This window comes from Sapajus apella, unplaced genomic scaffold (genome assembly GCF_009761245.1).
Source record: "Sapajus apella isolate SASKATOON/1434 unplaced genomic scaffold, GSC_monkey_1.0 scaffold61, whole genome shotgun sequence".
NCBI lineage: Eukaryota > Metazoa > Chordata > Mammalia > Primates > Cebidae > Sapajus > Sapajus apella.
In genome coordinates, this window is record NW_022437001.1 from 7,382,901 (window position 1) to 7,406,778 (window position 23,878).

At 38.3% G+C, this 23,878-nt stretch overlaps 1 protein-coding gene and 1 pseudogene across 4 annotated transcripts in view; one reads left to right on the plus strand and one right to left on the minus strand.

Annotated features, from left to right (window-relative positions):
• MMAA (metabolism of cobalamin associated A) overlaps positions 1 to 12,800 on the minus strand; it is a 38,301-nt gene extending 25,501 nt beyond the window's left edge. The window contains exon 1 of one of the 3 annotated variants that reach the window (XM_032246466.1): positions 12,689 to 12,800. The gene's annotated coding sequence lies outside the window, so the exon portion shown is untranslated. Of the gene's footprint in view, positions 1 to 2,823; positions 3,592 to 3,915; positions 4,633 to 12,688 lie in introns of those variants that run through there. The other 2 variants (XM_032246468.1, XM_032246467.1) reach the window with 2 other exon arrangements.
• Positions 5,917 to 8,659, plus strand: LOC116529036 (annotated as a pseudogene). The gene is made up of 2 exons (XR_004259346.1): positions 5,917 to 5,929; positions 6,028 to 8,659. The product of XR_004259346.1 is annotated as a nuclear receptor coactivator 4 pseudogene (transcript).
• Positions 12,801 to 23,878: the final 11,078 nt, after the last annotated feature.

Sequence of the window (23,878 nt, forward strand, 5' to 3'; positions counted from 1 at the left end):
AAAAGCAGCAAGTGAAAAGAAACAACATACAATGGCACTCCAATATGACTGGCAGCAGGCTTTTCAATGGAAACTTTATAGGCCAGGAGAGAGTGGCATGACCTATTTAAAGTGGTGAAGGGAAAAAAAATCATGTTAAAATAGCATATCCAGTGAAAATATCCTCCAAACATGAAGTAGAAATACTTTCCCAGACAAACAAAAGCAGAGAAATTTCATCAACACCAATTCTTTCCTACAAGAAATGCTAAAAAAAAAAAACACTCCAGTGAGAAAGAAAAGGATATTATTGAGCAGTAAGAAATCATCTGCATGTACGAAACTCACTGGTAACAGAAAGCATACAAAAGAACATTGTACCTGTGGTGTGTAAACTAGTCTTAAGTATAAAGGCTAAACAATGAACCAATCAAAATAATAACTACAACAACTTTTCAAGACAGACAGCATATACGATATGAACAGAAACAACAAAAAATTAAAAAGTGGGGAATTAAGGCATACTCTTTATTAGTTTTCTATTCATGTTTCTGTTTATCTAAACAGTGTTAACTTGTTTTCAGCTTTAAATAATGGGTGAAGAGACAGTATTTGCAAGTCTTACAGTAATCTCAAACATAAGAAAAAAAACACACAACAGATACACAAAAAATAAAAAGCAAGAAACTAAATCATTTCGCTAGAGAAAGTCATCTTCACTATAATGAAGATAGGAGAGAAAAAAGGGAAGACTAAAAAACAACCAGAAAATAACAAAATGGCAGGAATAAGTGCTTATTTATCAATAATAACATTAAATGTAAATGGACTAATCTCTGTAGTCGAAAAACATAGAGTGGTGGATTGGATAAAAAAAAATACAAGACCCAATGATTTGTTGCCTATAGAAAGCCCATTTCACTTTCTATAGGCAATAAAGACAAACATAGACTGAAACTAAAGGGATGGAAAAAGTTATTCCATGCCAATGGAAACAAAAAAGAACAGGAGTAGCTATAATTATATCAGACAAATAGATTTCAAGACAAAAACTGTAAGAAGAGACAAGGAAGGTCACTAAATAGTGACAAAGGGTTTAATATGGCAAGAAGATATAACAATTTTAAATCTATATGTACCCAACCATGGAGCACCCAAATATATTAAGCAAATATTATTAGACCTAAAGAGATAGACCCCAATACAATAATAACTGGAGACTTCAACATTCCACTTTCATTACTGGACATATCTTCAAGACAAAAAATTAACAATAAAACATCAGACTTAATCCGCACTACAGATCAAATGGACCTAATAGCTATTTACAGAACATTTCATACAACGGCTGGGGAAAACACATTCTTCTCTTTGGTACATGGATCATTCTCAAGAATAGACCAAATATTAGCTCACAAAAAAAGTCTTAAAACATTCAAAAAATTGAAATAAGATCAAGCATCTTCTCTAACCACATTGGAATAAAACTAGAAATCAATAACAAGAATAATTTTGGAAACTAACAAATATATGAAAATCAAACAATATGATCTTGAATGAACAGTGAGTCAATGAAGAAATTAAGGATATTGAAAAATGTCTTGAAACAAATAATAATGGAAACACAACATACCAAAACCAATGGGATACACCAAAAGCAGTACTAAGAGGAAAGTTTATAGCCATAAGTGACTACATTAAAAAAGAAGAAAAACTTCAAATAAACAATGCATCTTAACTAGAAAATCAAGAGCAAACTAAACTAAGGAAAAAAGTGATTAGATCCAAATAAATAAAAGCAGAGATGAAAAAGGAGACATTACAACTGACACTGCAGAAATTCAAAGGATCATTAGTGCTTACTGTGAGCAAGTATATGCCAATAAATTGAAAACATCTAGAAGAAATGGATACATTCCTAGACATATAAAACCTACCAAGATTGAACAATGAAGAAATCCAAAACCTGAACATACCAATAACAGGTAATGAAATTGAAGCCGTAATAAAAAGTCTAATAAAGCCTAGGACTCAATGGCTTCACTGCTGAATTCTATCAAGTATTTAAAGAACTAACACCAATCCTACTGAAACTATTCTGAAAAATAGAGGAAAAGGGAATACTTCCAAATTCATTCTATGAGGCCAGTATTACTCTGACACCCAAACCAAAGACATTCCAAAAAAAAAAAAAAAATTCTACAGGGTTGATAAGGTTTGGCTCTGCATCCCCACCCAAATCTCACCTTGTAGCTCCCATAATTCCCACGTTATGGGAAGGACCCAGTGGGAGATGACTGAATTATGGGGCTGGGTCTTTCCTGTACTGTTCTCCTGATAGTGAATGGATCTCATGAGATATGATGATTTTAAAACAGGCATCTCCCTGCACAAGCTCTCCTTCTGCCTGCTGCCATCCACGTAAGATGTAACTAGCTCCTTCTTGCCTTCCACCATGATCTTGAGGCCTCCTCCAGCCATATGGAACTGTAAGTCCAATTAAACCTCATTTGTAAACTGCCCAGTCTTGGTTATGTCTTTATTAGCAGCATGAAAATGAACTAATACCAGGCTAGTATTCATTTGAATACTAAAGAGAAAAATAATACTATTCTTTTGAATTCTAGCCTCTAGTATTCATTTTTTATTATATTTTTGGTTTTGGTATCAGTAATACTGGCCTGACAGTAAAAAGATCATGGCCAAGTGGGGTTTATCCCTGTGATAGAAGGATGGTTCAACATATACAAATCTATCAATGTCATACATCATAACAACAGAACGAAAGACAAAAAGCGTACAAGCATTTCAATTGATGCTGAAAAAGCATCTGATAAAATTCAACATTCCTTCGATGTTTAGATGTCATTTAAATCCATGAGACTAGATCACTGAAAAAGGAATTCAAGATTAAGAGGAAGTGTAACACTTTTTTCAAAAAATTTTAAATTGACACCCTCCCCATACACACACACAAAGAAGAAATATATATATCGATGGGTATGTAACCTCATCTACAGATCAGTGGTATTATGGTGCTTTTATGTTGTTTTTTGGCTGACCATATTTTTCTATTTTTTTTTTTTTTAAGCAGCATGTTACTATGACAGGCACAAGAAGGGCTTCCCAAACATGTCCACACCTGAATCCCTGGAACCTATGAATATGTTATATTATGTGGCAAATAGGGAATTAAAGTTGCAGATGGAACTAGCGTTGCTAATCAGCTGACAATGTAAAAAGATTTATCTTAGACTGTCCAGGTGGACCCAATGTTATCACCAATATCCTTTAATATGAAAGGGGGAGGTAGAAATGAACAGCAGAGTAATATCATGTGAGGATTCAATCCATCCTTCAGGGCTTTGAAGATGGAGTAAAAGGGCCATGAACCAAGAAATGAGGACAACCTATAGAAGCTGGAGAAGGCAAGGAAACTGATTCTCCTCCAGATCCTACAGGATGGAATGAAGAGCTACTGACACCTTGATTTTACCCCAGTGAGACCCATGTCAGACTTCTGACCAACAGAACTATAAGATAATAAATTTGTGTTCAGACACTAAGTTCGTGGTAATCTATTACAGGAGCAAGAGAAAACTAATACAGTTGTACGTTAAGAAAAAGTAAATAAAAACAAAAATCTTTTTTAAAAGATAAAATTCAGAATTTAAAAAATTTAATTAGAAATGTCTAATAACTACTCATGATTTATAATCTTTGCCATAACCTGTAACTTGCTTCCTTTTGCATTTAGATTTTTTCCTAACATCAGAGTCAAACTTGATGAATGCTTAATTTTACCAGTTATTGTGACTATTGGTGTTACATCAAATGCATTCATATGTTTCTAAATTAGATATAGTCAGCATATGTACTAAAAAAATTGTAAAAAGAATTATGTGCAAGGTGAAATAAGCAATAATCACAATTTACCTTTTCGTCTATGAACAGATATTTTATCAGAATCATCATGTTAAATTTGAAGTTCAAAAAAAACTCTGAAATAACATGATATATATGAGACAGTAACCATTTCTGAGCATGGTAATTTTTTTAAATTATAGATATGCTGTAATAAAAACTAGGTGTCTGCAATGCAAGTCCTTCACTTTTTTGCTGACAAAAGCCTACTCAGTTCAAATAGCACCTCCTCAGAGATACATTTTCCCACACCTTATCCAGGCAGTTAAGTGTTCTATTCAACGCTCCACAGTCTTTTGTTCATCTGAGAAATAGTATTTGCCTTCTTGTCTTCTAATTTATCTGATTATAAACCTCTCCCTACCAATTCTCATTGCTTATCTCAACTGGCTCTCCCAGAGAAAGGGCATATTTCCTCAGAAACAAGCACAGTGCCTGGCACACGGTAACCTTCCAATATTTTTTTTTAGGTTCATGAATATATACTCTGTCTACTCTATGTTAATCTACTAAACTATAAAGAAAAGTTTGGGTAACAATCTTAACCTGTGTGACTGAAGGACCTTTACTAAAACGTTCTGCCTTCCAAGTTTCCTGTTTTGAATCAAGGCACCTTTGACATTTAACCAATCTTCTAAACAGAAAAATGGTAAGAAAAGGTTTTGCAAGAAATCAAAACTTAGAACCAAAAGCTTTACTAGATGAAGATATGTCCATTTACAATAATGTAAGCAAATATTCTCTAAATAAATATTATAAATTGCTTTAACATTAAAAATAGTGGTTTCATACAACAATTTAATTGTAATCTTTCTCAGAAAATCTACACCAACTGTCTGATGAGCTTATGATTTTTGTCTTTTTTAAGATGGAGTCTGGCTCTGTCTCATCCAGGCTAGAGTACAGTGGTACGATCTTGGCTCACTGAAGCTTCTGCCTCCCAGGTTCAAGTGATTCTCCTGTCTCAGCTTCCTAAGTAGCTGGGGCTACCGGTGTGTGCCACCACACCCAGTTAGTTTTTTTGTATTTTTAGTAGAGATGGGGTTTCACCATGTTGGCTAGGCTGGTCTTGAACTCCTGACCTGAGGTGATCCACCTGCTTCTGCCTCCCAAAGTGCTGAGATTACAGGCGTGAGCCACCATGCCCAGCCTGATAAGCTTATGATTTAAACTGCAGGTTTTATCACAGTTTGGAATTACAGTTCTCTGCCTTCTGATGCCAATACAAATCTTAAAAGGACTTTCAGTGAAAAGAAAGAACCAGACAAAGGATGATACCATCTTACTCCAATTCTTTCGCCAAAACCAAAAAGCTATCCAGATGTATGTAATTGTGGGTTTTGACATCCTCAAACTTCTTCCCAGGGCACTAATTTTCTTGGTTCCCCCCAACTCTATGGACCATCTGACTGACGAGCAGCAGCTGCCACCTTCTACTGAGTGTTTATTAATGTGTTGTGAGGCATCGTGCATGCATTTCTTCAGCTAATCCTCACAACAATCCTACAGTGGATGACATCCTATTTTAAAAGTGAGGCCTAGCAGCATGAGGCTGATTCATCAAGGCCTCACAACTAGTGGCAGAAACTGGAAAAAATTATGGATTTCATAAATCCAGATTTATTATGGTGTCAACTCTATAGAAAATAAAATAATCCTGTACATTTGAACATGCCTGATTATGGCTGGCAGTTTATCTTTTTATTTATTTTTTGCTTAGGCCAAAATGAAAAATTAGGTTCTATCTCCTAGGTGAAGTTTTGTATCAGTAAGAGATCTCAATAATGTGTAAGGTGACAGAACAGACCACATTTTAAAATATTTTTTGCTCCACAGACAATAATTCACTCCTGATAACTAAGTTCATAATATATTTAACCCCATGAATTTATCCAATCAACCGGATTTTAAAGCAGCCCATAAATTTTGTAAAAGCCAATATAACTCAGTCTTGTATGAGCAGCTTTCTACCCTTATATACTGTCACAGGCAGAACAGACTAATTCCACTAAAATGGCAAAATCATGTAAGTAGAGAGGATTTCCTACCTGCTCATGTGACTCAGCATCTTTTCCTGCTTTCTGATGGGAAGAAATCAAAGAATTTGATCAATAATCTAATCAGCTTTGGGCCCTAGGTTAGTGTGGGGCCATGTCTCAGTCCACCCAAGGTCCCCTCATATCACCCAGAGAGGCACTTGGCCTGGAGCAGTGAGAAGAAGAAATACCTTCCAAGACCAGAGTGGCAGCTCCAGTACTAGAGAACTCCTTTTGAGGTGTAGTGATGCATGGAAGGACTGGGAGCTTGCTATTGGTGGAGTTCTCCGGGCTGAACAGCAAATTAAAGATAACTTGCAAGAGGTCAAAGCTCAGATTCACAGTTGCACAAACCATTACCTGGAATGTCTTAGACACCGTAAGTGTGGCTATATGAACAGGTAGACCTCATCTATCAGCTTAAAGAGGAGACATTTCATAACAGCAGGCTCAGCAGTTCTACTGGCTATTGGGCCAGTTCAGTTGCCTTACTCATCAAATGGAGTGTACCCAAAACAAAGCTCTAGCTACTCAATTCTCTGTGTGCCTGGAAAGACTGGGCAGTTTGACCCTTAAACCTGAAGATTCAATTGTCCTGCTCTTTAGCCGACACAACTGCTTTGTGCCACACCATCACCACATTTGGGTCTCCCAGAACCATTCAAATTCCTGAGCACTTGATGGCTCACAGTTCACCAAATACTGGGCCCTTCCTGGAGAGGAGAGGCTATATTCCAATGCCAAAGCAGAAGTCAGCATCCAGTTTTGCAGCTGTCTCTCTCAGTGAATGACTCCTTGGAAGCAAACCTGCCAGTGGTCATCAGACCCCTTACATATCCAGCACCAATAAAGAAATTGATTCTTTATTGGTTCACCCAACAGAAGACCTTGGAGAATAGTCAGACTTCTTCCAGAGCCTGCAATTTCTTCAGTAATGTCTGGGGAAATCTAAAGAGCTTAGAAAACTGGCTCCTGAAGAATCAGCAACAGGAAGTTCCTGAAAAACCAGGTTATCAAAAGTGTAACAGCCATTCCACTACTAGTTCCTTCTCCATTGAAAAGGTTGAAGGTCTAGAACTTCCTAATCAAGATGAGATGGACCTATCAGATTGGCTGGTGACTCCCCAGAAATCCCATCAGCTGGGGAAGCCTGAGAATGGTAGTCGTGAAATCAGTGAGAAGTTTAAATTCTTGTTCCAGTCCTGTAATGTGAATGATTGGCTTGTCAAGACTGACTCCTATACCAACTGTCAGAGAAAACAGCCCAAAGGTGTGGAGATTGAAAACCTGGGCAATCTGAAGTGCCTGAATGACCACTTGGAGGCCAAGAAACCACTGTCCACCCCCAGCATGGTTACAGAGGATTGGGTTGTCCAGAATCATCAGGACCCATGTAAGGTAGAGGAGGTGTGCAGAGCCAATAAGCCGTGCACAAACTTTGGCTGTGTATGTGATGAGAGTTGTGAGGAGGCTCTGTATAAGTGGCTTCTGAAGAAAGAAGGAAAGGATAAAAATGGGATGCCCGTGGAACCCAAACCTGAGCCTGAGAAGCATAAAGATTCCCTGAATATGTGACTCTGTCGTTCTAGAAAAGAATAGAACAAACTGAAGTACCAAAGGCAATGGTTCCTTCTAGAATTGCTGATTCCTTCCAAGTCATAAAGAATAGCCCCTTGAGTAGCTTATCAGTCCCCCATGCAAAGAAGGAAGTCTCAAGGAAGTGCCTAGTACTGAAGACAGAGTTGATAAACAAAAGCTTAAAAGTCCCATGACCACTTCCTGGTTTCCCTTTAACACAGCTGACTAGGTCCTGCCAGAAAAGAAGATGGGCAACCTCAGCAGTTATCCTCGGGAGAAGACAAGTGGCTGCTTCGAAAGAAGGCCCAGGAAGTATTACTTAATTCACCTCTATAGGAAGAACATAATTTCCCTTCAGACCATTACGACCTCCCTGCAGTTTGTGATCTCTCTGCCTGTATGCAGCTTAAAGCTGATAAAGACAAGTGGTTATACTGAACACCTATACAGATGTGAAGGATGGACAAGAGTTGAGGGGCCTTTCTGCCGATTATCACACATCATGAGCTGCGTGACTGCATTTCTGGGTCTGGCCAGTTAGCTTAGTTCTGCTCCTGCCTAATTTTGAACTAGTAAAGCAAAATGAGTCATCAGATTATGAGTTGCTGTTTAAAATAAAAATGTTGTTTATTGATGCTGAGGTGATTCAGTTCCTTCCTTCTTACAGAAGTATTAATTCACCCCCACACTAGAAATGCAGCATCTTTGTGGATATGTCTTTTTCACAAGTGTCCAAGGCTCCTTAGATTGAGTCGGTACTGAAAGTACATTAAAACACTCTAGTTTTAAAAATGAAACATTTCTGTAATTGAAGTGTAATGATGTATTCTAAAGCTAGTAAACTTCCTGAACAATTAATTGCCCTAGAGGTGCTTCTCTTGCTGTGGGTTTTCTTCTGTTAGTGGTCTGAAATAACGATTTTCCTGTTCTATTAATATAGAGTGTATTTTGCACAAAAAATTAACCTGGTCAATAGTGATTATCAAAATATATATTAATAATCTTGGCAATTTTTGACATTAATTACCAAACATTTTAGCCCACATGTTCTACATTATTATTCTTAACTTGAAATAAACTCAGCTACTGCAAATTTTGTCTTTCTTTCTGTAAATGTTATTAAAATATCCAGTGAGCTCTTTTAGAGCTTGGTATTATTTCAAGACTATTTTTGAGGTAGTTCTAGACTTTTAAAATACTCTACAAATCTATGGGGTTTAAAAGAACCCTAGTACCGACTAAGCAAATAGGCAAATATATGTTGGAAATGTAGTATAGTACTTGAATCATTCACTATTATAGGGATTATTGGTGCATCCTGTGTAAATGGAAGCCAAGCTTGACACCTGATGCTTTTAACTAGGGATAAAGTAATCCTCTCACTGCAAGTACAGCATTACCTGTACCTCCAAAGTGACATTTTAGTGAACAGTTGAAAACAAGTGTTTTCAACACTTGTGTCTTGGGGTATTCATTGAAACTTTATGAAAACTACTTATGTTTTCCCAATCTCCTTAAAGTTATGTCCATGCTTTAAAATGTCTCTGTAGGAAAGAGGTGGGGTTTATAATGTTTTTAAATTCTCTAAGATATCTTAGGTGCTTTCCAAACTTTGAAACTATTAAGCTTCTTAACTGGTTGTTATTGGAAATACTTCTGGAGAAATTTCATGGTCCCACAATGTCATTGCCAAACAGCTTCACTACAGTTCTCTGAACCACAGCTGGAAAGAGCTTTGTATCATTTTTTAATTCCCTCCCTAGATATCATTGAGAACTACTATAATAAAGGTGGTATGCAAAGACAATGTAAGGAGCCTTTCCAGTTATCTTAAGTTGCAGCTAACTCTGTAGTTTCTTTCTGAGGCCAAACACACTGTATTTTACATTGCCAAAATATAATTTACATTAATCACTAGGTTAATGAGTATATAAAACATTCTTTTGCATTGATGAATTTTCTATCTTCCTCCATTAAAGCATAAGTCAAAAAAAAAAAAAAAAGACCAAATCAAAATGTTTCAACTAATTTTCATGATTCTTGGGAATATGGCTTCATCCTACAATTTGTAAGCTAAGCACTACCAAAATACAAGAGAAATTCCCCAGCTTTACAAGATTCAGTAAGATACCTCAAAGTATGCCATACCTAGTATATTAGTCCTGCTGATAAAGACATACCCTACACTGGGTAATTTATACAGGAAAAAGCGTTTAATGGACTTGCAGTTCCACATGGCTGAGGAAGCCTCACAATCATGGCAGAAGGCAAAAAGCAGCCAGTCACGTCTTACATGGATGGCAGCAGGCAAAGAGAGAGCTTGTACAGGGAAACTCCCTTTTTAAAACCATTAGCTCGCACGAGACTCATTCACTATCACAAGAATAGCACAGGAAGGACCCATCCCCATAATATAGTCACCTCCCACCAGGCTCCTCCTATGACACATGGGGGCTGTGGCAGTTATAATTCAAGATGACATTTGGGGAGGGACACAGCCAAACCATATTGGTTATCTTTGTATTTATAGGACAATTATTTGCTCACAGAATTAATGAATATATGCCATAATTCTGCATGGGTCAATAACTCCACTACAGTGATTACTTGGTTAATTGATGTTTTTAAAATGTACATTTTTTTCTAGATTTTACAGTAATATATATATTTAAGGACTTTCTTTTTAAGCTGATTTCAATATATGGATATTTTCCTTCATTAAAAATTTGCTCAGCAGAAGCCAGTCTGACTTGAGATATTTGTCTTGAAATTGATCCAATGAATATTCTCAATTTCAATAACCATTCTAGCAAAAAAAAAAAAAAAAAAAAAAAAAAAAAAAAAGCATACAGAATTTCCAAAGTCAATACATTAGATCAATGTCTGCAGCGCAGCACAATTCATACAGGTAATGCAGTGTTGTACCATGTGTTTCCATTCCTCAATGCTAACCACTTTTGATTTGAAGACAGGCTGTCAAATGCCATTAATCTGTTTACCATACCCCACCACCCCCGACAGAAGGCTTTACTTTCTCTTTTTCAAATAATTTCAGAAAAATTTTGTCAAGCAGAATGACTTTTTAAATAAGCAACTTTTAAACAGGTTTAAATAGATCATCATGATTTAAGAGTAATAAAGAACGCATACCAAATTCATGCAGGGATTTCCTAAAGTTCTCTGTCCACTTTAACTTTGATCACTTTTCCAGTAAGATTCAGATTTCCCAATTACTACTTTTGGCTTTAAATTTGCTTGAGAAGTCTCTATTTTTCTAAATTCCATGACCATTAAATGTTTTGATACATTCCCACTGCAACCACCCTATTTCAAATCTAGACTTGAATTAGGAAGCTCTGCAACCAACTATGGTACTTGGGTAATTTCTCATATTCTCAAAGTTCCTTAACCTACAAAATGAAAACGTTAAGATCTACCTATCAGGGTCATGGTGAGTATGAAATGAGACAGTATGCATGAGCAAGCCTAGGACAGGGCCTGGCCCCAAGCAGGTGCCAATCACCTCTAAGAAACCATCCTCTTTTCTCCCTCCTCAGTTCTCCTTTCAGACTTCACAGCAAGACTCATCCTGAAAGATGAATGTGGTCTCCTTACCCGCCTACTCAAATTCCTCCAAAAGTTCACCATACTCTAGGCCAGTGGTTCTCAAAGTGTAGTCCCCAGACCAGCAGCACCTCTTGCACTTGCCATTCCAAATTTCCTCTAAGGAAAGTTTACTATCTTCCAAACCTACCACTCTCCCAACCCCAAGATTTGACTCATCTTTTATATCCTTCCCCCTCTATGATCTCTCTCCTAACCAGCTTAAAATCTTTCCTAACAATCCCAGTCTCCAGGACTTTTTCTGATCTCTAATTCCAATTATTTCTGGGTAATTATTATTCAATTATTTGTTCATCTAATGATGAAGTTTATGTCTGGATAAACCCACTGCAAAATCAAAAAATTTTTAGCTGAACCATTTTTAAGTGAAGGATTGTACTAAGGTGAAAATCTGCAGAGGTACCAAACTAGTTGCACCTGGCCCACCCACAGGTGTTTGTTAACTAAATTAGTTGCAAGTAACATTAAAAATCAAGAAAAATCACTTAAAAATACAGATCTTTGGCCTGTGTTGGAAGAAATAGGATCTGGATTTGAGGGACCCCCCATTCCCACATGGCAACAATCAACTATATGGTAACTGTTTCAAGCACTCACCAGCTCTTTCCAGTCTAAATAAAGGTTTTGATATCTTCAAATATCTCAAATGGTGATTTACATTTCTTACGGTTATGTAACTTTTCATGCTTGTTTTCTCTCTCCTAATAGGATACAGCCCTTTAAAAACCTGTCTCTGTCTTTGATTTTTAAAAATCTCGTTACCCTGAACAAAACAGTAGTGTAAAATCACTGTAAAGGAATATTCTGAGCATTGTAGACAACCGCAAAATGCTGGATAATCCACACAGTTTTTCTGGAAACTTTTGGCTTTCTACCAACTTGGAAAGTTTTATCAGCTTATGTTTTCAAAACATATGGATTCGGGTACAACTCTCAAGACAGGCAATGAATACAAAAATTTTATCAGATTATTTTGGTTTAGGTTGCCTTTCATTTTCTAACGAGAAATACATATGAAGACAGCATGTCCTCTGCTTAAAAAGATTTAGCCCCTGCCCGGCACAGCAGGTGACAGAACCTAGATACTGTTCCTAACTTTTAGTTTGAATCCTATTTTCATATCCTGGATTTTATTCCCCGAAGAGTTTTAATTTCACTTTTTGGTAGGAGTCACAGTGGCTTTCTCTGACGCGGCCTCGGGTTAACCATTCACCGGGTTTGGAGACATGAGCCACCTTAACAAAGCTTCCTTGCTGTGGCTCAAAGATAACCTGAGAAACCTGTCCAAAATGAGAATTATAAAACACTGTTTATGTACAGGGCCTTCTTTGTTAAACCTTCCATTTGAACCCATTTGCCGACTCCTGCCTGTGCACACAACATCCCCCACCCCTAGGAGAATATTCGGTAATACTCTCCTTTCCTTCCCCCACCCCAAATCCTCCAGGGGGCGCCCCGGAGGGCCGCACTGGCCCCCGGCGGGAGGGCAGCCGTAGGCGGGAGCCCAGTTCCCACTCCCCGACGCCGCGCGTACTTCGTGTACTCACCCGCCCGAAGCCACGGAAGTGCCGCCTGACCCCGCCCCTTCCGCCGGATCCTCCCTCGCAGGCGCAGCGCCGTCTGCTGGCGCGTGGGACCCGGGGATTGCCTGGGACCCGGGGATCGCCTGCGATCCGGGGATCGCTTGGGGACCGGGTGGCGGTACGGGGCATGGCACGGGTCCCCGCGGACGTGGCCGCGCAGTTCCGGCGTGTGGCGGATAGCGCGTGAGCCTGAAGGTCTCCCGGTGTGTGGCGGCCTGCGGCAGCTCTGCGCCGAGAAGTTCTCCGGCGGGGGAGGGGAGGGCGGTTTACGGCCTTTAGGGTAGGTTTTGCCCTTCTTAGGTTCCATGGAATCTTTCGTCCCCAAAGTTAGAGGATAACGTTGGTTCCGTCCCGGCCTTCGCGACGCCCTGGAGTCGGACGAGGCCAAGTCCTGCCGTCACCCGCAGCAGCCTGTAGCAGCCGGGACACCCAGAGCCCCTTCTTACACTCCTTGGAAGCTTAAAATGTGGGGTTGGGGAGAGACGCGTTACGTTTGACAGACCGGTGAAATTAAAGACAAGCTCCTCACAGTGATTTGAAGAAATGCTCAGCATTCCACCATAATATAGTTTTAAGTTTTTAAACCGTGGCATGGTTTTTAAAGGCTGAAGGACCCACAATTTTTTCTCTTAAAAGGCACGCATTCATGTTGATTAATATTTCTTAACATGTACCTAGAGCCAGGACTCAGGCTCACTGCTGCAGGGATGTCCTCGGGAAGTCACCCGAGGGGGGAAAGGCGCTAGCCTGAAATGGAGATGAAAATAGGCATATTTGCTACCTCACTGCGTGGGTGGAATGGCAACTCATTTTTAAAAAGCCTCTTAGGTGACGTAATAAGTAGTAAAGTCGTTGTATGCTATTCTAGGATTTTTAAGAAAAACTTAATCTCTCAAGTGTTTGCTATAATGTGATAAAGATAGCATCCATAGGCAGTAGCCAGGATCAAATTATGACAAGTCGATATGGTTATAAATGGGGGCCATTCAGTATAATTAGTATATGGAACCAAGATGTCAGTCCTTACACACAATTTTCATAATGACATGCATTTGGCAGCTATTTGATATAGGTTGATTCTTAATATAGAATAATAAAAAATGAATTACTGGTCTCACCATTTTCATTATTATTTGGACTAAAAGACTACCACAATGCAAAGAGTGATTGTAGACTCAGTAGTCAATGACAGAAAATTAAGCACAAGTCTAAATGAAGCCGAGGATTTAATGGAAAGAACATAAAATTAGACCTTTCAAATTTCAGCTATCGAACACAAACAGAATGACAGTTCTTGAGATGGTTTATTTCGTTTCTTTAAACTTGTCATTGCTTGTCTGGACAGTTTTGTTTTGGTAAGGGTTACGTTTCATGAAAGCTCAGTTTGTGCTATCTTGGAAATGAAGAAGTTTTGTTAATTTTAAAACTGACTTAATCCTTACCTGCTTTTCATTCTACAAACTCTAAAACGTTTTCGTTCATGTCACTTTTTTATTCAGATGTTTTCTAAACAACACAGGTTAGGGAACACATTTCTATGGAACAATAGTCTTTTGCAAAATGTTAATAGATGCCTCATGGGAAAAAAAATGCTGACATCACCAATACTGGCGAAAATAGGAACTTGCCATTATGAGGCTATGGGAAGTACACCTCTTGCTAAAAATGTTTAACCTGAATCTGATTATGAGAAAACACTCAGATAAACTCAGAATGTGATTTGTTTGGACCTTTCAATAAGGTTAAGGTGAAAAAAGGCAGGAGGACTGTTGTACATTAGAGACAGCTGTCAACTAGACAGCATTAAGGATTTAAACAATTTGAACCTGGGCTGGGCACGGTGGCTCACGCCTGCAATCCCAGCACTTTGGGAGGCCGAGACGGGCGGATCTCAAGGTCAAGAAATCGAGACCATCCTGGCCAACATGGCAAAACCCTCTCTCTACTAAAAATAAAAAAATTAGCCAGTTGTGGTGGCACATGCCTGTAGTCTCAGCTACTCAGGAGGATGAGACAGAAGAATCGCTTGAACCTGGGAGGCATAGGTTGCAGTGAGCCAAGATCGTGCCACTGCACTCCAGCCTGGAGGACAAGAGCGAGACTCCATCTTTCAAAAAAACAAAACAAAACAAAAAACCTGGAAGCGTGACATATTGTTGACTTAAATTTCTCAGGAATGATAATGGTATTGTGGTTGTTAGAAGAATTCTTTTGTTTTCAGGAGATACATGTCCAAGTATTTAGGAATGAATCGTGATGTCTGCAAATTTATTGCAGATAGTCCAGACCAAAGCAAAACAAAAACGTGGAAGGAGAGAATATAGAGCACTACATTAACAGTTGGTAGTTTTGGCTGGGCATGGTGGCTCACACCTGTAATCCCAGTACTTTGGGAGGCTGAGGTGGTGGATCATTTGAAGTCAGGAATTCAAAAATTAGCCAGGTGTGGTGGTGCATGCCTGTAGTCCCAGCTACTACGGAGGCTGAGGCAGGAGAATTTCTTGAACTTAGGTGGTGGAGGTTACAGCGAGTTGAGATGGTGCCACTGCACTCCAGCCTGGGCAACAGAGTGAGACACCAGTCCCAAAAAACAAAACAAAACAAAATAGCTGGTAGTTTCAGGTGAATAGTATATGAATGTTCTTTTAACTCTTCTATAAATTTGAAATTTTTCAAAATAAATAGTTGGGGACAAATTGTAGCTAGCAATTCTGGAAACCCATTTCTGCCTCCCAGCAGGTGGCAGCAAATTAATACTGGATAAGGTACAGTAAATTCATTGCAATATCTTTGTCTTGGTAAATGTTTTGGATTATGCAGACTGGCTTTTTTTTGGGATAGGAGCCAAAAGAATTGGTGCCAGATAATGGAAGTTTATGTTAATTTACCAACTAGTTGAGAAAGTATTTATATTAATACTGTTCTTCACTGGATCTCTCACAGATCCAAAAGTCCATTTGTAAGCTCTTTTGTTGGACTAACAGTCAAGCTCACTTTATCTTCGTAAGCACTCTCCGTAACCATTATTTGGCTAATATCCATCAATACAACAGTTCAAAGTTTATGAAATACAACTATTCTCAGAGGGAAATTGATAGTTTTTTCATGCCTTTATTAGAAAAGAAGAAAAAAAATCAGTGATCAAGAATCAGCAAACCGTGGTCCACAGGCCAAGTCCAGTGCATAGTCTTCTTTTGAACAGCCTAAAAACTCTAGAAAAACTCATTTTAAAAAATAGACAAATTAACACTATCTGGAATGAAAGAACACTAAAGATTCTACAGACATTAAAACACAGATCTCAACCAGAGGTTTTTTTGTCCCCAGGGAACATTTGGCAATGTCCAGAGGCATTTTTGGTTTTCACAGTTGGAGAGTCTGCTGTCAGAAAGCAGAGACCAGGAAACAGCTGAATATTCTGCAGTGCATGAGGCAATTCTCGACAGCAATTTGTTCGCCTCCAATGTCAATAGTGCTGAGATTGAAAAATCCTAATTAAAACCATAAAGGAAGAATATTATAACAAATTCATACCAATAGATTCTGATAACTTAGAATAAAAAGTTTTGGGGGCTGGTGTGCTGGCTCACAGCTGTAATCTCAGCACTTTGGGAGGCTGAGGTGGGCAGATCACTTGAGGTCAGGAGTTCAAGACCAGCTGGGCCAACTTGGAGAAACCCCGTTTCTACCAAAATTAGCCAAGCGTGGTGGCACACACCTGTAATCCCAGCTACTTGGTAGGCTGAGGTAGGAGAATAGCTTGAACTTGGGAGACAGAAATTGCGGTGAGCTGAGATCGCACCGCTGCACCCCAGCCTGGATGACAGTGAGACTGTCTCAAGAAAAAAAATTATCAAAATACTGAAGAAGAAATGGAAAATCTGAGTACTTACACATCTGTTACAGAATTTGAATTCATAATTAAAAAATAACAAAACCTCATGCCCGTTAATGAATTCTATCAAGCCTTTAAAGAACACACAATATCAATTTTATATAAACTCAGAAAATAGAGGAGGAAGGAATAATGACAGCAGAACCCTCAGAAAAATCTAACAGACATTAGAGGAAAAAAAAATCACAAACTAATATTACTCACTAATATGGACGCAAAATTCCTATAGAAAATACTTGCAAATTGAACCCAGAAAAAAGTAAAATACAATGGCCAGTTGTGGTTTATCCAGAATGAAAGATTTGCCCAATATTAATAATAATTTACAACATTAATACAGGAGAAAATCTTATTAATGGCAGAAAAAGCATTTGACACAATTTATTGCCAACTCATGAAGACAACAATCACAAAACTAGAAATAAAAGAATTTATAAAGGATCTCTGTGAAAGATCAATAGCTATTACACTTAATGGTGAAATATCCAATTCTAGAATTGGGAACAAGGTGAAGCTGTCTGCCCTCACCACTTCTATTCAACTGTGTATCAGAAGTTCTAGGCGGTACAATAAATAATTAATAAAAGATAAATATTAGAAAAGTGCAAAACTTTTTTCACAGTGGTCTATGTAGAAAATCTGTTTTTCAAAACTACTACATAAATTGTTTTTGTATACTGTCCATGTGGAAAATCTTCAACATCTACTAGATGTTGAAGTCATAGAGTAAAACTCAGTATATATAAAAATATATATACTAGTAAGCAGTGATTGGAAAATGAAATGTTAAAATACGCAATGTCCTATTATATTATATGTTAAAATACGCAATGTCCTATTATATATTTATAATAGTACAGATGATCCCTGACTTAGGAGGGTTTGACTTAGGATTTTTTTACTTTATAATAATGTTAAAGTGATAGGCATTCACAATGCTTCTCAGGTTACAATGAGGTCACATCCAGATAAACCCATCATAAGTTGAAAATATTAAGTGGAAAACCCACCTACAATTTACAGTATTTTTCATTTAGGATGGTTTTATTCAGACATAACCTCGCTATATAAGTTGAGGAGCATCTGTATTATAAACACCTAGGAATGCATTTAATGAAACACATACAAGAGGCTGTGCTCTAAAGTGCCAAAACATTGCTGAAATGAAAGCTAAATAAATGGAGAGATGTCCCATATTCATGCATATTGAACATGTGCCAAGAAAGATCATATTCTGGGTTATAAGTCTCAAGTTATAAGGATTAAAATCGTATAGAGTATTATTCTCCAACCACAATGGAATAAAAATGGAAGTCAATAATAGATCTTTGGAAATCTCCAGATCTCAATAATCAAAGGCATAGATTTTCCAGACTGCTGGCCTCAAAAGTTTAGACTAACACTGAAGACATTCTTTTCTGCACAGCCAAACCAAGTGAATCACATGGGAAATAATTATGGACATACTGCCACATTCTAACCAACTGCATTAACCTGGCACTGTCCTGAGATTGGGGTATGCTGGAAGCAACTGCAGACGGCTGTTATATACTTTATTGTAGTAAAACAGAGTTACAGCATATTTAAAATTCATGAAATTGTTCCCATTTCTTGCTTTCCTTCCCTCACAGTCTGAAAATACTGATGTAAAATCTGGGAACAAGATTATTGGTGTAGTTGACGAAACAGAAAATCTGTTTCTGGACAGCTTTTGATGAATATAATAAGTACAAAGATAATGAACACAGACTACATTTGCATAATGGCATAACAAAAATTCATTAAATAATGCTAACTATCTGGGGGAAACCACAGTTTGGAAACTGAATGTTAAGACTGTGGTTCTGGCAAGATTACTCATTCTATTTAATAATTATACATGGTGTTAAAGGGGATGGAAAATAATTCATTTTGTGCTACTATAACAATACCTGAGACTCAGTAATTTATAAAAATTGAACGTTTACTTCTTAGAGTTCTAAAGGCTGAGAAGTGCAACGTTGAGGGGCTTGCCTCTGGTGAGGGACTTAATGCTGTGTCATTCCATGGCAGAAGACGGAAGGGCAAGGAAGGGGAAGAAGGGTGGGTGGTGAGGGGACTGGTTTCATCCCTTTATCCAGAACTCCCTCCTGTGACAGCCAACTCATTCCTGTGAAGTGGCATTAATCAGTTTATGTGGGCAGAGCCCTCATTACCTAATCACCTCTCAACACTGTTGCATTGAAGATCAAGCCTCTACATGTGAACTTCAAGAAACACATTCAAACCATAGCATTCCACCCTAGCCTCCAAACTTTATGACTTCTCACCATGCAAAATGCATTCATTCCATCCCAATTGTCCCAAAAGTCTTGTTCTAGCATCAGTTCAAAAGTAAAGACCAAAGTCTCATGTAAATCAGATATGGGTGAGATTCAAGACAATTCATCCAGAGGCAAATTCCTTTCCAATTGTGAGCCTGTGAAATTTAACAAGTTATCTACTTCCACAAAAAAAAGTTGGGACAAGCATAGGATAGACATTTCCATTCCAAAAGGGAAAAATAGGCAAGAAGAAAGTAACAGGACCCAAGCAAGTCTAAAATCCAATAAGAAATAAGAGTTTTAAAGCTGGAGAATAATCTCTTTTGATTCCATATGCCACATCCTGGGCACACCAGGATGGGGCAGTGTCCCCAAAGCCTCAGGCAGCTCCACTCCTATGGCTTTGGTGGACTGTCCACCCAGCAGCACTCAGGTTGAAATTTCATGCTTGCAGCTTTCCCAGGTTGGTGTTGCATGCTGGTAGCCCTACAGTTTGTGGTCTTGGGAGCTGCCCCACTCCCAAGACCACTAGGCATTGATCTACTGGGCTGTCCACATTCTTTGGAATCTAGGTGGAAGTCACCATGCCCCACACAGCTCTTTCATTCTGCACATCTGCAGAATCAGCACCACACAATCCCACCAAGGCTTACTGCTTGTCCTCTGGAATGACAACCTGAACTATAGCCACGCCTCCTTGACCCACAGCTGGGGTGACAGGATTACTGTACTGGAATACAGGAAGAGGAGTCTGGAAGTGGCCCTGAGCAGTGCCCTGGAGGGCACCCTGGGCTGTCCCCCACCCCAAACCATTCTGTTCTAGAGCCCTGGGCCTGCGATGTAAGGGCAGCCTCGAAGATGTCTGAAATTCCTTTCAGGTTATTCTCCGCTGTCTTGAATATCACCTGGTTTCCTTCTAACCCTACTAACCTCTTTATCAAATAGTTGCTTGGCCATATCCTTGGTTTGCTGTCCTAAAAATACCATTTTACTTGTAATCTGAGAAACCAAAATAGATGCCCCTCTATCAACTAAGACCTCAAGGAAACATATTACCTACAGGGTGAGGGTTCAGTGCTCAACTGACATGATAACCTCTAAATTCCTATGGCTATAAGAAAAAACACAGTAAACTCCCTAACAATAGTAGCTATCAGGTAAATCATCAAGAGCCCTCATAAACTCTGATTTACAACCCAGACCACTGCAACTCTGATTGGACAGAGGATGTGCCTTATAAAACTCTTTCCTAATAAGTTACTGTAGACCTTAAACTAGTTTCAGCAAGCTTATAGAGATTATGCACAATCTTTGTACCTTATAGTTAACCTTTTAACATGGAGCCAAATTTCACCTCATTTTAATGCCAAAGCCCCTCCCCAAAGGGAACTTGGGATATGTGTTACATATGTCTGCCCATTACACATTCACTCAGCTGTCCACATAAATATGTATAGCTTTTCCCCAAACCTGCTGAATGTGTATGACTGTACAGGCAGGCCCTTTGAGGTGTAAGACCCAACCTGCCCTTTTCATCTTCAAAGAGCACCTGCCAAGACTGTCTTCTCAGTTTGTAAACTGACATTGCCAATAAAGCTCTCCATTCTACCATACAGCCATTCTGGTTGTCTTTTGGACAACACACTCTCCATGCCCAGGCTGCAAATTTTCCAAATCTTTCTTCTCTGCTTCCCTTTCAGTATAAATTCTAAATCACCTCTCTCTCTTTCTGTCTCTCTCTCTCTCTCTCTCTCTCTCTGTAGCTTTCATATCTTACGTTTTCTCTTATTTTACTGTATGCAGTTAAATATATCCATCTAACTCCTTCAATAATTTGCTGCTTAGAAACTTCTTCCACCAGATATTTTAGTTCATCTCTTTTAAGTTCTGCCTTCCACAAGGTCCTAGGAAATGGACACAGTTCTACCACAATTTTATGCAAAACAAGGATAGATTTTAATCCTGTTTTCAATGCCTTGTTTCTCATTTCCATCCGCGACTTCATCAGCATGGCCTTTACTTTCCATATTTCTACCAGCCTTCTGGTCATGACAACTCAAGTAATCCTTAAGAAGATTAGGCTCTGCTCACAGCTCTTGTCTTCTCACCAGAATTGCCCAGTGCTCCATTCACAGCAGTCTAGGCTTTTCTACTTTCTCCTTCAAATTCTCCCAGCCTCTGTTTGTTACCCAGTTCCAAAGCCACATCTACGTTTTCAGGTATTTGTTATAGCAACAGCCTGACTCCTCAACACCAATGTTCTTAGTTTTGTGCTTCTATAACAGAATACCACAGACTAGGTAATTTATAAGGAACAGAAATTATTTCTTACAGCTCTGAAGGCTGGGAAGTCCAAAATCAAGGGGCCCACACCTGGTGAGGCCTCCTTGCTCCATCATTCCATGGTGGAAAGCAGGAGGGCAAGAGAAGGAAAGAGTAGGTAAGGGTGAAAAGCAAGAAAGGGGGCTGAATTTATCCTTTTATCAGAAACTCACTCCCATGACAATTAATGCACTCCTGCAATAATTGCTCCATTAATCCCTTAATGAGAGTAGAGCCTTCAGGACCCAATCACCTCTCAAAAGTTTCACTTCTCAACACCAGTGCATTGGAAATGAAGCCTCCAACACATCAACTTTGGGGAACACATGCAAATCACAGCAAACCTGCATGCTTTCTTCTACTCTCACTATTATTCTGATAAAATAATTATAATTTACTTTTTAACAGAAAGGTTTCCAACATACAAATTTGTCCTACATGTATCTCCTTCAAGGCTTTATAAAATTATACATTTCTTTTTCAATAGATCATTGAGAGCATTGGGGACTATAAATCATTTTTAATTTTAAAAAGCATTTTTGACCCTTAAAAGGTTTTAAGTTACTCATCCTTAACAATTATTTGTTTTGACTGTCAATTATGCTTAATATAAACAGATTAATTTTCAAATTTCACTTGGTTAAAGTTCAGAAGTTGCTGTTTTAATAAAATAATTTTTATTTAAATGTTTTTTCAATCTTGATCTTTTACAGTTTTTAACTTCATGTTACTTCTAATCATTCTGAAAATAATTATTTTGTTTTGGTGTAATTTTCTAAATTCACAGGGGAAGTCTTCTGATACTCTTTCTTTTCTTGGTTTGAACATAAAAGGAAAATCAAATGTGATGGCATAGTAACAATCACAGATGATATTATTAAACTACTTTATGGCCATTGTCAACATCCCTGTGAGGCAGATGCTACTGGTATCCTATTTTACATATGGATATTAACCAATGTGCCCAATGTCATATGTTAGTACAAAAGCCTGGCTTTGAACTCATGTAATTGACTTCAGTGTCCACATACTTAATCATTGGTGCTGACTTTTTTGTGCATTTACTAAAGTAACAGGATTATTTCAGATTCCCTAACTTATGATTGCTCCAATTTCAGTGTTATCTATATATAAGATGTGATAAAATGGCACCATGTTGGCAAATGTTTCAATGTAGTGCACAATTTCACCACATGATGGTGCCAATGAAGTGAGGAGTCATCTTGCTGCTAGTATTTGACATTAGGCTCAGACCTAAATATGTCAACAGAATGTAGTAAAAGATGTTTTAAAAAATTCTTTTTAAAGAACAATCATAAATAGACTACAGTGTCTTTTGAAAGCATAAAGCATGAAAACATCACAAATACAAAAAGGGTAAGAGTAATTGGCTCATAAAAGCTAAAAATAAAAAAGATGAGCTTTTGTATTCATAAGGAAGTATGTAGGACAGCTGTCAGAGACTTTCCACGGGAAGGAAAACACCAAAGGAAGTGAATTAAATGAGAGCAGGTGACATTAATAAAATGAGACCAGCTGTATCGTGATGTTGCCCCAGGGTCAAATGGTTCCAGTAAGATTCCACAATCCGTCCTAAGGAGTTAGCAAAAGCCAATGACTAAAAGATTTTTTAAAACCTTTGATAGACATTACTACTCCTTTTTCTAATCTAAAATAAACATTATTTTTTCCTTGTATTATCAAAGGTTGAACCAACAATAGAAGGAAGAAGCATTGCTTTTCAGAAATTATTGAAACAAATCCTTACCTGTCATTATTACAGTGATTCTCAAAGTTTGGTCCCTAGACCAGCAGCATCAACATCACCTGAAATGTTAGAAATACAAATTATTTGGCCACACTCAGACTTTTACTGAATCAGAAACTTGGGGAATGAGGCCCTTGAGGGGTTTTGGATGCCCTCAAAAGTTAGGGATCCACTGTGTTATTTATGGCCCATGCCTGTAATCCCAGCACTTTTGAAGGCTGAGGCAGGCAGATCACCTGAAGTCAGGAGATCAAGACCAACCTGGCCAACATGGTGAAACCCTGTCTCTACTAAAAATACAAAAATTAGCCCAGTGTGGTTGTGGGTGCTTGTAATCCCAGCTACTTGGGAGGGTGAGGCAGAAGAGTCACATTAACCTGGGAGGCAAAGGTTGCAGTGAGCAGAGATCATGCCACCGCACTCCAGCCTGGGTGACAGAGCAAGATTCCAGAAAGATAGAAAGAAAGAAGGAAAGAAGGAAAGAAAGGAAGGAAGGAAGGAAAGAAGGAAGGAAGGGAGGAAAAGAAGGAAGGAAGGAAGGAAAACAAATTCATCCAAGCATAATTAATAATACAAATATATTGGAAATTCCAGTCTAATATTAAATAAATGTGAAGCAAATAATAATATATTGTCAAGGTATTTAAACATGATTCTGTTCAATAATTTTTAATAATGGAAAATGCCTATTATATAATAATAAGAGTCTCAATTACGTAAAAACAATTTTAGAGGAAATATTAGAAGGAAAGGAGCAAAGCTAATTATTAATGGTTGCCTTGGTGTGATGTGATTAAATGCACCATTTTCCTCCTGCTTGTTTGTATTGCCATGCTGTTTTCAAATTTTCTATGAGAAACCACTTT